A 17,012-nucleotide genomic window follows, 5' to 3' on the forward strand; every position below is an offset into this window, starting at 1 on the left:
CGACTGACAAGATGTAAGTCAACATAGTGTGTGTTGTGTAATGGAAAGGATGTATATTACTGTGGCCGATAGCTGGTGGTGGAAGTAATGCCAAAATGACGGACATGTGGGTTCCAGAGCCCAGCACTTGCAGGACACTCAGGTTACCATGTATTGTAGCATGCTGAAATGCCATAGGTGTGTAGTAGGCTTACCTGAAATCTGCCCCTATATATAACCCCTAATGTTAGGCTGTGTCCATATGTGGCACCTGTCTGTGTCGTAGCAAGGCAGACCACTGCAGAAGAAGAGTTAAAGATTGTGGACCTGATGCCTGAATGTACCCCATATATAGGTATGTATATGTGTACATATATATGTACACACACATATATTTATATATATATATATATATATATATATATATATATATATATATATATATATATATATATATATATATATATATATATATATATATATATATATATATATATATATATATATATATATATATATATATACATGTATGTCTACAGATATACAGATACCCATATGTAAATATATATATATATATATATATATATATATATATATATATATATATATATATATATATATATATATATATATATATAAACACATATATACAACATAATATATATTATATATCTGCATATATATATATACGTGAACTGCGGTGGTGGTGCTGCGGTAGCGTTGTCGCCTCACAGTAAGACGTTGTCCTGTTCGATTCTCAACTAAAGCATCTTCTGTGTGGATACGTGCATGAATGGGTGTACCTTCATTTAAGGTTGTGCGTCGGGGCTGGCAACTCGGCACGTAAAAATCTACTGCCAATCATTAGCAGACTGGAGTTCCGCTATGGCGACCCCTAACCGGGAAAAGCCAAAAGACACAACAATTTATATATGCGTATGTCTACATATATACAAACATACACACACTTATATGTATGTAAATACATGTCCCCTATATTACCACCACAGTACTGCATGCTATGTGTGAGGGAACAGCACACATAGCAATACACACAGATATATACAGCTGTAAGTATGTGCAACATGGACAGGTATGTCACATGTGAACCCCTTGCTAGGACTACATTGCCCTTGTCTGTAAAGTAGGGAATGGGAATATGGGGGAAGAATAGCAGGTATATTTGTGGAGGTGTATCGGGTTGGCAGGTATAGAGGATAGCCTACAGGGGTGGTATATGAGACATGTGGTGGGTAAACACCCTGGATGGTGTGTCTGGTCTGCGATGTAGAAGCCCCATGAGCCCCCATATGGTAACAATGGGAACAAGGCCCCCACCCATTGTTACTCACAACAGCAGTCCACAGGCCTGAAGGTGCCTGGCCTGGATGCTGAGCAAGAGGAGCATGTGGACCTTGTGAATGTGTACAGGGTGCCTCAAGGTGCTGTAGCACATCCCACAAGTGTCTGTGGAGCCCCCTGTGGAACAAACCCTGGACCTGACCTCAGCTGGCAGGATCATACCTGTGTGTGCCCCCAGTGGGGACAACATCCTTTGAGGTGGTTCCACCTGAATGTAATGCTGGACTAGTAGATGAGGAGGCCCCAGGGTGGGTCCCACATGTGATGTGGTCTGGTAACATGGCTAAATGAGGTGGGAGAGGTGCTTCTGCTAGCAACTATTCCCTAAACATGCTATTGTGTCACTGTTATAGAACATATGTGGGTAGTAATAGTCCATGCAATCCCGGAACATGTCCAACAGCATGCATAAATATCCCCAATAACACAGAATGGCAAAAGTGCAGCAATCACATAGCAAGCATACCACATGCATATATGGAACCACAGTGACTCTAACACTGGCATGCAAGTGAAGTAGTCTGTAACAGGCCAGCAATGATAGTGTCCACACAGGGAACATGACTACAAACACATAACACAAAGTGTGGTACAATACAATATATGTCCCAATGGTAGGTAAGCTGTAGCCATACCTTTTGAGTTGTGTGAACAGTTTTTTGTCACTAATATGATGGGAGGGTGACAGAGATGTGTATTAAGAACTATGGTAACCATGCTATATGAGTTGCTCAGATCTATTTCTATCTTTATATCTTTCAGGCAAGATGTCCCTCAGCCGTCTACCTGTATATTCAGTAGCAGAAAATGAGGTTGTGTTGAACCACCTAATACAGCACTATCCAGTTCTGTTCAGCAGGGCCACCCATGAGTAGCAGAAGCGGACTGCCCTGTGGAACAATATAGTCCACAGGGTCAATGATGTCAGCCTGCATAACCGCAGTTATGAGCAGGTCCTGTATCATTGTTCTGACCTGCTTCACAATGCCCATCGGTGTGCTGCTGCAGTCCATGGGGATCACCTCACAACAGGGGTGGGATCATGCCATCCATCCCCCCGATGTGTTGAGGAGCTTCTCGCCAGCCTTGTGGCTCCTGCCCACCAGCACACCCAAAAACTTGCAGAGAGGTGGGTGCAACCCACACACCAGCTGAGGAGCGTGCAGGTAAGGCTACAGGACACATCAGTAGACCACTGTTGTGTATGCATCCGCATCTGTACAGGTAGATCATGCATATGTGAGATATTATATATATATATATATATATATATATATATATATATATATATATATATATATATATAGTCTGTTGCTGCATAGTAGTAATAAACAGATGTGCATAAGCGGTAGCATTGTGGACTTGTACTGCTGATGTACTCTAATGCTGCACCCACCCTGTAGCAATGCCACAGCTGTGGCCACAGACATCGCATCTCTCACACTCTTAAGTAGGTCCCTCTGGTATACCACCAAGGCAGCAGCCTGTAGCTGTTGAGTATGGTTTCTGTTGATGCTTGCCAATACACCGGGCATGTAATGGTTATGGTATATTCCATACACATATCTAACACACCTTCCCATAATGCATGCCGTACATGTTCATGTACTGTTGCTGTTAAATGCACTGCATCACAGTGGTGACCATGATGGGGTATCTGAAGGGTATGTCAGACACCTGCAAGATAACTAACATCCTGTCATTGTGAAATGTATCCACAGGGATGAACATAATGGTGGGACACATGGCCTACAGTAGAGACGTGTGAAACATCACCCTTAAACAGTGCAACAACAGTGTATATACCAGTTTTACAATGGCAACTGTTACAGATCTACACTATGGCATAACATAATACTGTGGTCCACATTATTAGCTGGGACTAGGCTGTAACATGTGGTGTTCAGTGTATGGGACACTGCAAACTGGCACACATGTGTAGGCCATACTTGTCAAGCATCTGCAAAAAGGCTGAAGGTGGGGAGGGTGTGTCAGCATGACACACCAGTGCACTGCAGCAGGGATTCTAAGGATAATAAGAATGGCTGTATCTGCAAATAGTCAGGTTCAGGAACTGTGGCAGACATAACTCTACCCCCACAGAAATAGTGATGGCAGTGTGTGAACACCAAGGGATGTGCACATGAGTAGACCTTGCAGTCATGCAGAGTTGGGGGACATGTGTAGGGAGACTGACCACATACTGGCAAATGCAGATGGCCCATGCTAGTATAACCCTGCCAGGAATAGTGACTGCTCTAGTACACATAACTATAGGTGCAACAAACTGCCATGATGAGGGCATGCATACATATGCACCCACAGAGTATATACATGGCGGTCAGCATCTGCACACCTAACACATTTCATAGACACTGCATGTGAATGTACAGGGCATATGTCACATTTCAGGCTCATGTACTGTTAATATATGTGGTGATGTGGTCCCATGGCAGCTCAAGGGAGAGTGCGTCATATCAATAAGGGTGTGCACACTCCCCATAGCCATGGTATGCTCTGACGGTTGTCAGTGTAATAGTATTGGATTGATCATACATGCACCGCTGATGTTGAGATCTGTAAACCAGACATCAGGCATTCACAAATTACATATGTCCACATATCATCCCAGGTATGTGTTGCTGAAAAACATATGGGCTGTGAGCATTAGAGCAGACACAACTGACACAGTAATACACATTCAGCAATGGTTTGTACACCTGTGAGGTTTGGTGCACAGTACATGGCAGGGTGCAGAACAGGTGCACAGCAATACTGTGTATATGGATGCAGTGTTTTCTAGGGGGAAGGGCATCACCTACTAACATATCTCATGCATCACACACATATATATTGTTGCTAGCATGGATTGACTATAGCTGCACTACATGCTGATGAGTACCATATGTTATGCCTGTTGACAGATGGGTAATGGGAGGACTCTGTGTACTATTTTTGTGCAACCTCACCTGTGTGTGTGTGTGTGTGTGTGTGTGTGTGTGTGTGTGTGTGTGTGTGTGTGTGTGTGTGTGTGTGTGTGTGTGTGTGTGTGTGTGTGTGTGTGTGTGTGTGTGTGTGTGTGTGTGTGTGTGTGTGTGTGTGTGTGTGTGTGTGTGTGTGTGTGTGCATTTGTGTGTGTTTGTGTGGGTGTCCATGTATGCACATGTGTGATTGTGGGGTTGTTCATATGGCAGTACTTATCTTTGGAATTGTGCAGTAGATGGACATAGACTGACACATGAGACACCAGGAATACTTGTCTGATATGTATTCACAGGACAGCTGATTGTATAATAAGGTCTGTAGCATGGAACATGCATTGGGAGGGAAAGTAGACACCAGGTATACCCTTAATATTGCAATCAGCAGAGAGGTGAATGACTACCCATGTATGCAGCACTACAGATGCATTGGGGAATTACTAGACAACACCAGGGAGTGTATCCATATATTGCTGTTGTCCACATGATAGGTTGATTGAGCAGCAGATCTGGTATGTACTGAGCAATACTTACACATGACACTCCAGTGTGTCACATTATGGAGTGAACATAGTAGCCCCTAACGTATAAAGGCCATGCTCACAATGTCTGGACATATACAGGATGAAAACTGGATGACAGCAGTGAGGCCATGTAAAACATACTCCACTCAGGTCAAGAAGGTATTGGAGTAACATGTCTTGTGCTGTGATCACTTGTCTAGGCATTTAGAGGAATTATATGTTAATGAGTGGTATTGATGAGTGCATGTCAGCAAGTGTGATGCAGGATGGGGAACTCATGTGAATAAACGTGGGACTGTATGTACAATCAGAGACAGGAAGGTATTAAGGTGTAATGTGTGTGTGTGTGTGTGTGTGTGTGTGTGTGTGTGTGTGTGTGTGTGTGTGTGTGTGTGTGTGTGTGTGTGTGTGTGCATGTGTACTATTATGCAATGCTGTACAGGTCTTAAAGTGCGTTCTTGTTTTTCTCCACAGGTGGCGAGGTGGGTCAGGGTCCCTCCTGCATGCAATCTGATGTTGGTGTCCATACAGACACCGAAGATGATGATAGTACTGTTGAGGCACAGGCAGGGTTGTCAGGGGCCAAAACTGTGCCATCATTTGACATACCCCTCTTAGCCACCCCAACCCCGCACATAGTTACAGTGCCTATATGCCTATTACATACCCCATCACCAGTGGCCATAGCAGAGGGACAGTTGGCAGTTGGTGGCAGTGCACAGGAGAGTGTGCTATCTATGCCTACTGTGTCTGGTCACAGCAGGTATAGCCAGATGTCTGGCAGGGCCCCACATAGGCAGATGTACCAGGGTGCTCATGGTAGGGCTGCTGGTCATCATGCCCCTGGCAGAAGCACCACAACTGGTACCACCAAGCGCATATTTCAGACTGTCATGGGGGTGCAGGCATGTATGGAACTGTACACCAGACAGGGCCTGAGGCTGCAGAGGGCTGCTCTCACATCTGCAAGCGACAACTTCCATGAACTGTCTGGTGCCCTCCGTGCGCATATCGAGGTTATAGATAGACAGCTGGGTGAGATGGTGGGCGTCATCGAACATGGTTTGCCCATGCTTGAACATGTGGTGGGAGTGCAGTGACGGCTGAGTGTACGTAGGCCAGCAGCATCAACAGCTGGCGGTCAACATGGATGTGTTAGGACAACAAGGCACTACTGTAGTGGAAGGACCAGCCCCAGCACTGCAGGGGGGTGTTGCTGTCCACACCACACCACAGCAGGCCACATGCACGTGGCCCTGGCCAGTCCCAGGTGGGACCTGGTTCCAGCAGACATCTGTCATCATCACGGGAGAGTAGCACATAGATGCCTGTACCTGGACGTGCCCCCTGGAACCTCTGGCAGGCACAGTCCACATGTCCATGGCCGGAGGCGGTGAACTGCACACCCTGTCAGGTATGGTCTGCAGCTGTCCAAAAAACACCTGTATAGGGCAGCCACATGGCAGAACTGCATGCATGCATACCCACACACTATACGAACACACCTAGGGCAACTCCATACCTACAAATACCACATCACTACACCCATTTCAACTAATTACACCCCTTACCTACACACATGGTGTCAAACGTATGGCACACCTTCAGTCTCTGGCAATCCAACAACACACCCTGTGCATATGATGATACCTGTGCCACATCCCTGTCATCCATAACATCGATGCAGGGACAGGCTAATACGGTTCTGATGCACAAGGTGACTGTACTACAGTGTACCAATGTACTGCAGTGTAACATGTTGTCAGGAGTAATGTTTAATGCATACACGTCAGGTAGTGTAGCTGTCCAGCAATGATGCATTATAGCTGTTAGTAACACTGGGTGATTGTGGTCTCCAAAATGTTATCCATTTGTGTCGTAGGTCTACATGTGTCAGCAGGAGGATGGTCTGCAGTCATATTACACAAGGAGTATGGCACTGTGTTGACACCATGGCTGTGACATATCCGGAGTATAGTTGAACACATGTCACAGGACTGTATAACAGTTATTTCCTGTGCCACATGGACAGGTGACCCACTGGGACATGTATAATCAACAACCTGATGTAGACCCATCCACATACACGCACACTCTTACTTGGCAACACTGGGACAAGACCCCTACCTAGGTATGTAGTGCTACTGAACTGTGTGGCTTTCATTGCACACACCACACAGTGTTTAGGGTAAGGTGTGTTCCAGGTAACATTTTACATGCAGAACATCCCCAGAGATGTACAGTATGGTAAGAGTGGATGTAATGGTTGTATATACACATTAGCAGACACATGACAGGCAGACACACATCCAAGAGACATGGGCCTATCGGTGCTAACTTGTCCATGTGTCGAATGTGTTACATGTAGGCTGCACACAGGACATGCATAACTGGGCTGGATTGTGATATCAGTTACCTGTATGTTTGATGGTGACAGTGGTCACCATACAATGGTACATGGGACATATACTGGGTGTAACACGGTGTAATAACAGTGTACACAGCACCCACATCCCACAGTGGATATTGTACTCACTGGAACCCACAATGACACTCTGACATACCCACCATCACACAGTGCCCACAACTGGGATACAACCCATTGTATATCCCAACAGTGGTACTACAGGGATATGGATCTAATACACATGCCACAGGCATAGTAGGGTGTTGCACTGTCATACCTCACCTATGGGGAGCAACAACACTATCAGTACTACTGTGTGGCAATACGTATTGTAATAGGATTATGCGGCCTTGGAATGCTGTACCCTACAGATATACAGACATGCACACATACACACACTTGCCAGAACTCAATGGGTATCCCATGCCTATCATCCCATTTGTACAACACTGTTGTGTTGGTACTGCAAGGCTCATGTAGTCATTAGGGAGAGGAGCATAACCGGGTACATGTAATGTCTGATACAGCAGCAGCCCACATCTGACTATGGCATGGGGTGTTGCGGTGGTTGTGAAGGCCGTCATGGTATTCCCAACTGCAGGTGTACTAACACACAGACACTGCTATCCTCAGTAATGCACACATACACATGTGTCAGTACTGGGGTACATCATTGCAGGTGGTCATAGGTGTGTACCTGGCAATTGTCCATGGAGAGATGGGTTGTGTAGGGGATGTGTGTACAGTGGTATGTCACCTGCCATGTACCAGCAGGCAATCTATCGACAGACACCACTGTGGTGACCCTCAAGGTGAAAATGACATGCATCAGGGGTTGGGAGGGTGGCCTAATGGTTAAGGTGTTTGCCTTACAAACATAAGGTGCAGGGTTTGAGTCTCACAAGGGATAATTGGCTAGGCTTACAATGGCTCGCAAGGGCAGTTAGCCTAGTACTAATCTATGATCCTATGATCCTATGATCAGCCAATCCTCTGGATGCCTCCTGCAAATGGCCACTGAGGTGATCCAGTTGACATGTATGCAACATGTATTACAACACATGGTTAGTGTCTGTGATGGAGACCTGTACCCAAGCATGTTCTGTTGACTGTGGTACTGTATTGGAGGTACCCGTGGCATGTGGTGCGTACAGGGTGTTGTCTCCTATATGTGCCAGTTATCCAAGCTGTACATATCCAAGCTGGATACCTGCCATCTACATCTCTACAGGGACTAACAGACATCAGCTTGGTAAGTAGTTATGCAGTAGAATGAATGTATTGACAGATAGATGTTTGACAACAATATTTATGCCATTACCACATGTTGGAAGCCCTCACTGACATGTGCTGTACAGACGGTAGTCTACAGTTACATTCCACATGTCAGATCATTATCCAGTAGGAGATATATACTGTGACACAGCTCACACACCAGGAACATGACAGTGAGGCCTCAGAGTCCAGCTATGTCTGCAGGAGTGCTTGTTGTCAGTACTACATTTAGCACTCTACTTTTTCCTGAGAAAGCACTGTCAACAGCAGTACCGTCATGATACACTACATGCCAGCGTGACAGCATGTAACCTGGGTTACTACCCTTGTATGTAACACATTCACATGGATAACAGTGCTGTACAGGTCTTATATACCTGTGTGTCCCAGACATGACACTCACACCCCTTGCTACTGCAATGACAGCACATAGATGCATGTATTGTATATGGCATTACATACACTTATTATAGATGTCATTACCGTACTATGTTATCAGACTGGAATGTGAGCACTGGTTACCAGGGCTGAGCCATGCATAGCAGGTGTCAGCATTGTTGCATTTTAACAACTAAGCAGATTTGCGCACTCGTAAGTGAAGCGTACACAGTGTAAGGGCCAATACGTTTAACAGTAGCTTAGCACCACTTAGTTTCATGCAAACCCGCGCAAACGCACTTAAAGCTGCTCAAAACTGCCTTAACCACTCTGTATCAAGCAGCCCTTGTTTTGCCCAGCAACAAAATAAACAGCCCTTGCAGGTATTGAACCCAGGACCCTGTACACTACAGTTACAACAGTTAACCACTACACCATAACAGCTGTAAAGACAGATGTTGTTTTTCCAATATATCTGTCACTACACATATTGAATAGTATTGTATAATTGCTTTGACTTCCACAATTGTATAGTACTTGTTATTGATATTACTGCTGCATCACATATATTGTTATATCTAAATATACACATATCAGATACATACGGTGAGATACATGTGGGAAGGTATACACAACCGTGATGTTTACACATGACAGGAATATGGATATATGCATATACATATGTTGATATATGTCTACATGTACATGCACATATATATTCATGCTTATGTATGTCTACACATCTGTATAGTGCATCATATATATGGCCATTTATAGACCTCTTTGTATATACACACACATATATATATATCCATATATATATATATATATATATATATATATATATATATATATATGTGTGTGTGTGTGTGTGTGCATATATATATATATATATATATGTGTGTGTGCATATATAGATATATATGTATGCACTTCCTATGCATACAGATATACCTATTTATGTTGATATTTATGTAGATATCTATAATTATATGGGCATACATATCTAATCAGATATATCTATAACTATATGTGTGTACATATCTAATCAGATATGCCAATTTATGTAGATATATATGTAGATATCCATAACTATATGTGCATATGTATCTATATATCTGTATATGTGTAGACATATATTGCTGTGTATATGTATATATTTGAGTGTTTATATGTATATGTGTATATATATATATATATATATATATATATATATATATATATATATGTATATATATACACACATAGATATATATATATATATATATATATATATATATATATCCATATATGCATGTAGATATGTATATGTACACATATATATATATATATATATATATATATATATATATATATATACACACACATATATGTTTATCATATTTATTTATTTATTTACATTTGTTGACCAGGAGTGTCCAACTGGACGTAGGTCCATTTTTAGCGGAGGCCCAGGGAGAAAAGCTCCACAGTTAAATTATACAGACAGTAGCTACACTGGATTTACATAGCAATTAACAATTTGATCAACATAGCAATTAACAATTACAAACATAGTTACAGATGAAGAACATAGTACATCAAAGTAGACAACTAGAATATTTATCATCTGCCAAGTACATAGACATTAACAATTGTTACATTAAGAAGTTCCTGCTGTATAATAAGTAGTTTGGCTTATGAGCATCTGAGCTTGCTATAATCAAGGTAGTTAGTGGGGTGGAAAGAAAGGTAGTGGGTGGATGAGGTGGGTGATATTAGAGGGGAAGTTGCAACAGATTCGCCAGAATGTTTTTAGGTGTGCTTTTAGTAAAGCTTTGAAGTGGGTGCATGATGGTATGGAGGTAATTGTGGGTAGGAGGGAGTTCCAGAATTTGGCTATGGTGCAAGAGAATAGTGCTTCTCCAGCAGAGTTTTGGCTTTAGTGACCTGTAAGTGACTTTTGTTGCTGGATCTTAGTGGTCTGGTGGTGTAATAGGGTTGGAGTAAATTCTGGAGGGATGGGACTTTTAGTGGATGGTTTACTAGTTTGTGGACGAGTGTGAGTTGATACCATTGAAGGAGGTGAGGGAGTTCAAGCAAGCCCAGTTCAACAAGTGAGAGACAGTGGTGACTATGGTAAGATGCCCCTGTGGTGAATTTGGCGATTTTGTTGTAGCAAGTCTCTAGCTTGTTTAGATCGCATTGCCTTAGGTTGGTATATATTGGAGAGGCATAAAGTAGGGTGGAGGTAAGGTGGGAATTTGCTACTGAAATCTTTGCTGCTTTGGTGAGAAGTTGCTTATTTCTGTATAATGCTCCTAGTTTTTTGTGGACTTTTTTATGGTCATGGATATATGAATGTCAAATTTTAGTTTATTGTCTATTTCTACTCCTAGCAGTTTGGTGTGTTCTGTTGGGTGTATAGTGGTGTTGTCTTTTGCTGTGATGTTAAAGTGAGAGTTGTTTTGAATATGCTTGGTGGGTTGGAAGATGAGTATGTATGTCCAGAACATGGAGTGGAGTCCTACCTCAGCACCAATAGTCCCAACCTCTTAGTACAAGGGGATGTCATGTATGTATTGCAGGTATATCTGTCGACTGTTGCTACTGTAACATGGGTTGTCTTAACAGACCTGTTGTGTGTGGGAGGTCACATCTGCTTTTGACATGTGCACCACTGGCTGCTGACAGACATCCTAAGGATATCATAGTAGAGTACCACTTCTAGCACAGTAATGATCCTGTGGACTACAACATAGATATGACCAATATACGTGGACAGTCTGGCACTCTGTGGTCAGTCCAGATGTGTACACAAATCCCCTTCATGTGAGACATGTGGACCATGCCTCACAATGTGGATGTTAATAGCCATGTACATGGGTATATCACGTAAATACTGGACTACATATGCCCACACAGTTTATACATTCACACACGCCAGTCTGTCATGACACATAATACCTGGTGGTGCAGAGGTCACATGGCCACATACTACTCAGTAGTTAGTGACATATATCTGTACAGAATCCCACTGCTTTGTCAGAAATACACAGCAGTTATGGTGGCCTGGCAGCAGTATGTCTTACAAATAACTGGACATTACAGTACACTGGGTAATTACACTAAGCTGCTAGACATGTCACAAAGCACTGTGCAAACTGCAGGCAGACTACCACAACACTGGACTACATTTTGTATGGTGGAATACACATGTACCTGCAATTATAGCAGGCTCTACATGCATGTTACAGCACAAAGTAACAGACACCTGTGAGAAAGTGCATGCCCACAACCAATGTGAATACATCCACAGCCACATATGGTATGCAAGCTTAATATGACACTATATGGACTGTCTGATGAACACCATCCTCATATGTGCAACTCACACACTAACCCTACATACACTGGGCATGACACAGTGTGGTCTGATGCCTGTCGGTGGCATGGGACATGTGTGTGTCTGGACCCAGAGACATGTGAGCCAATAGGGTACCATACACTGGAGCAGCATGTAACATCAGATAGAACAGGACCAAGAACAATGGCATCTACCACAGTCTGTGCGCAGCCCAAGGTACATATGCGCAATACACATACTGTCAACAATCACCATAAGTACACAGACCTCAGTACTGTACACACAACCGCAGAATACCCAAGTTATGTCCTCAGAAACAACCCCTACTATACATAACATGTCTAGCTGTCTGATATCTGGCTGGCTTGTTATCAGGTATGATGTCAATAAATAATGGTGTAAAGAACATATGTACCTCTTACTGCATGGCATATGTACAAAGGCTGACAGACTAGTGGCCGGAGCTACAAACACTGACTCAGTATTGCCATGTTGCTGTGATAACCTCATACATTTATTGTCGTAGCCGGGTTTATCATGACATATGTCTTATGAGAGATATGAAGTCAGTAACTCTCATGGCTGTCACCATGTACTGACTGCAATCCTCACACTATGCTTCTGCAATTCTCAGATAGGTGTTCTGTGACTAACACAAGAAACAAATGGCTCCACACACTGCCCAGTCTGCAGATAACCCTACAGATGGAGTTTCCTCAAACACATAACACTGTCATGACAGGTATTAAATCATGTAGACCAGCCATATCTACACACACCCTGTTAAACTGACATTACTCCAAATGTAGAAGAGCAACACTTACATTCTGTAGTCATGTCTGGCACACCCCCTCCTGTCTGAATCAATACATAAAGAGCTTAAAATCATTTAAATATACCTCTCCATCTTGAGAAACACAGCTCATTGGTTGTTTATTTAACATGCTAATTATGTAGTCATCAGTTTTTTAAAGCTCAAGTTCCCTATAATTTAATATATATATACACACGCCTTGAAATACTACATATAAATGTGCATAAATTGCAACAGTAAACACTATGTTAAAAGCAATTAAAACATATTAATAAATAAATATTAATACATACTTTTATATGCATTTGAAAATGTATAGTACAAATAAAACATGCATACACATATTGAATAAAATAATTATTCAATTAATTATCTCTACCCTTTTTGAGTCTGCTGCTTTCAATTTGAGAACCGGGGTAATGGATAAATGGTCATTAAGACCAGGATGGTGAACCGCATCCAACCTAAGTTGCCAAATCAACTCATGAAACTCTAATTTTGTTTACCAGTCACCTCCCCTCTCATTAGGTATTACTTCTTCCAGCACCCAGAACTTAAATTCTGCTTGATGGCATACTAATTTATGCCTATATAATGCATTATGCTCATTCTTCTTATTTACGTCCCTCATATGTTCATATATGTGTTGCCTAAGGCATCATTCAGTCTTGCCTATGTAGTATGCCCAGCATACTGTACAATAGGCAAGATAAACTACCCCCTTGGTATAACAACTAGCATATTTCTTGGCCTTCAACAAATATTTGATACCAGGGATATATAGTTCTTTTTTTTTAATTATAGGGAATTTGAGCTTTAAAAACTGACGACTAGATAATTAGCTTGTTAAATAAACAACCAATGAGCTGTGTTTCTCAAGATGGAGAGGTATATTTAAATGATTTTAAGCTCTTTATGTACTGATTCTGATGAAGTCTCTGGTTATGAGATGAAAGCGCTTAATCCTTGAGCTGTACTATATTATGTGAATAAATGTATGAAGTAAACTGCTGTGGACTGAATTTCCTAGCGTGTGGTTACATTGTGGACAGCCTCTATTGGAATACAGCCTAGTTTTGTTATAGTGGTGAACTGTTTCTTTTTTCTGATTCCTGGTTAGGTGAAGGGTATACCTTGGCATCAGGCCACATGACAATGAACTGCAGTGTGGCTCAGGGGTGTAGTGTCTGGATTGGCCCACACAGGTGGGTATTGTATTTACCGTCCAGTCACCTGGGTTACTATTGTGTGTTGCCAGTGCTGTGCAATGCTTGCTATGTATGTGTTCTATAGTCCATGACATGGATGGTGTCTGGGATGTACACACGTCCCCCATGCATGTTCAATGATATGTGCAACTGTATATGGGGTGTCTGGCTCATGTTGTGTGCACAGATTGTTATCATCATATGTGCCAGTCTTGGCCTCGTGTGGCGGGAACTGGTAATGGACACCAGGTTGACCCTGCACCTACATTGATAGCATGATACAGGTATTCCCTGGTGTCAGTGGCATTTGTCCGTACAGGATATGTATTTAAGGCATGGTATGTCCTTTGTTGGTCACATTCTATGGCACCACAGTTGTTGCAGGTGTCCAGTGGGAAACATAGTGAAGGCGCACTGTCTGCAATTATGTGCCTATTGTAGTGATGGGACAGGGTGTCATGCCCTCTGTAGTCCACTGCAATCACACCATGGGTACTATCTGTGGGCAATATGCAGGGTACTACCAACAAAGCGGTAGTTGCCTGGGCAAGTATGTTTGTGTATGAGACATGGGTTGAGACTGTTCTCTGGGTAATACAAGGGTTGCTTACTTTGGTTCACCAGGCCTTGATGTCACATGTAGGGATATGGATTGGCACCCCAGCCTCTTGGCAATTTGACATCTGTTATCATTGTAAGGTGGACATTGTGACATATAATAGGCTCACCACATAAGAAATTTGAAAACCCGCTCCACAATGAGTCCAGTTGTTGCACGCTCACAGCCACCTCCACACAGGATACAAATGACATACTCAGACACACAAACACGCACACACAGTTGCTATGTCTGGGATTAGAACTCCTACCTAACTATTGTATCATACTACAGCATTACACAGTTACAGGATGCACCAAGGAGATTACTGGATTACTTCTTCCCTAAAGGTGTATTTAACTGGGAATGACATCAGCAGGCTTGCCAAAGAAGGGCAATGGAGGTTGTAGTGACTGTGAATGGCCTCAAAAGCATTGCTCCCTACACAGACAAACAAACACACACACACACAAACATCCACACTTGCCAAATCTGGAAAAAGAATCCCTATTGCACTACTATCTCATGCTACAGCATTACGCTGTTATAGGATGCACTGCGGAGATTACAGGACTACTCCTTTCCTAAAGATGTATTTCACTGGGAATGACATCAGCAGGTTTGACATAGAAGGGCAATGGAGGTTATATTGACTGTGAATGGCCTCAAAAGCATAGCTCCCTACACAGTAAAACAAATACACACACAAACACACACACTTGCTATGTCTGGGAATAGAACCCCTACTGCACTACTGTGTCACACTACAGCATTACGCTGTTAGAGGTCACACCATGGTGATTACTGGGCTACTTCTTCTCCAAAAGTGTATTTCAAAATGAATGACATCAGCAGGCTTGCCGAACTAGGGCAATGGAGGGTGTACTGACTGTGAATGGCCTCAAAAAGCATTGCTTCCTACACAAACACAAACGCATTCACACATGCCATTTCTGGGAATAGAACTCATACCTAACTAGTTTATCACACTACGGCATTACACAGTTATAGGGCATGCCACAGAAATTACTGGGCTACTACTTCCCCAAAGGTGTATGTCAAAGTGAATGACATCAGCAGGCTTGTCAAAGTAGGGCATTAGAATTGTAGTGAGTGTAACTAGTCTAAAATGCATTGGTCCCTGCACAGACAAATACACAGACACACACACACAGTTGCCATTTCTGGGATTAGAACTCCTACCTAACTAGTTTATCACACTGCAGCATTATGCAATTATAGGACATGCCACAGAGATTACTGGGCTATTCTTTTCCCATAGGTTATTTCAAACTGAATGACATCAGCAGGTTTGCCAAAGTAGGGCATTTGAATTGCAGTGAGTGTCACTACCCTAAAAAGCATTGATCCCTAAACAGACACACACACACACACACACACACACACACACACACACACACACACACACACACACACACACACACACAGCTGCTATCTCTGGAATTTGAACTCCTACCTAACTAGTTTATCACACTACATCATTACGCAGTTATAGGACATGCCACAGAGATTACTGGGCTACTCTTTCCCCAAAGGTGTATTTCAAACTGAATGACATCAGCAGGCTTGCCAAAGTAGGGCATTTAAATTATAGTGAGTGTGACTAGCCTAAAAAACATTGATCTCTACACAGACACACACAGTTGCTACATCTGGGATTAGAACTCCTACCTAACTAGTTTATCACACTACAGCATTACACAGTTACAGGATGTGCCATAGAGATTATTGGGCTAATTTTTCCCCAAAGGTGTATTTCAAACTGAATGACATCAGCGGGCTTGCCAAAGTAGGACATTTGAATTGTAGTGAGTGTGACTAGCCTAAAAAGGCATTGATCCCTACACAGTTGTCATGTCTGGGATTAGAACACCTAGCTAACTAGTTTATCACACTACAGCATTACGCAGTTATAAGACACACCACAGAGGTTACTGGACTACTTTTTCCCCAAAGGTGTATTTCAAACTGAATGACATCAGCAGGCTTGCCAAATTAAGGGATTTAAATTGTAGTGAGTGTGACTAGCCTAAAAAGCATTGATCCCTACACAGACACACTTGCCACATCTGGGATTAAAACCCCTACCTAACTAGTTTATCACACTACACCAATACAC

This window comes from Protopterus annectens, chromosome 11.part0 (genome assembly GCF_019279795.1).
Source record: "Protopterus annectens isolate FY-2018-M chromosome 11.part0, PAN1.0, whole genome shotgun sequence".
Taxonomy (NCBI): Eukaryota; Metazoa; Chordata; order Ceratodontiformes; family Protopteridae; genus Protopterus; species Protopterus annectens.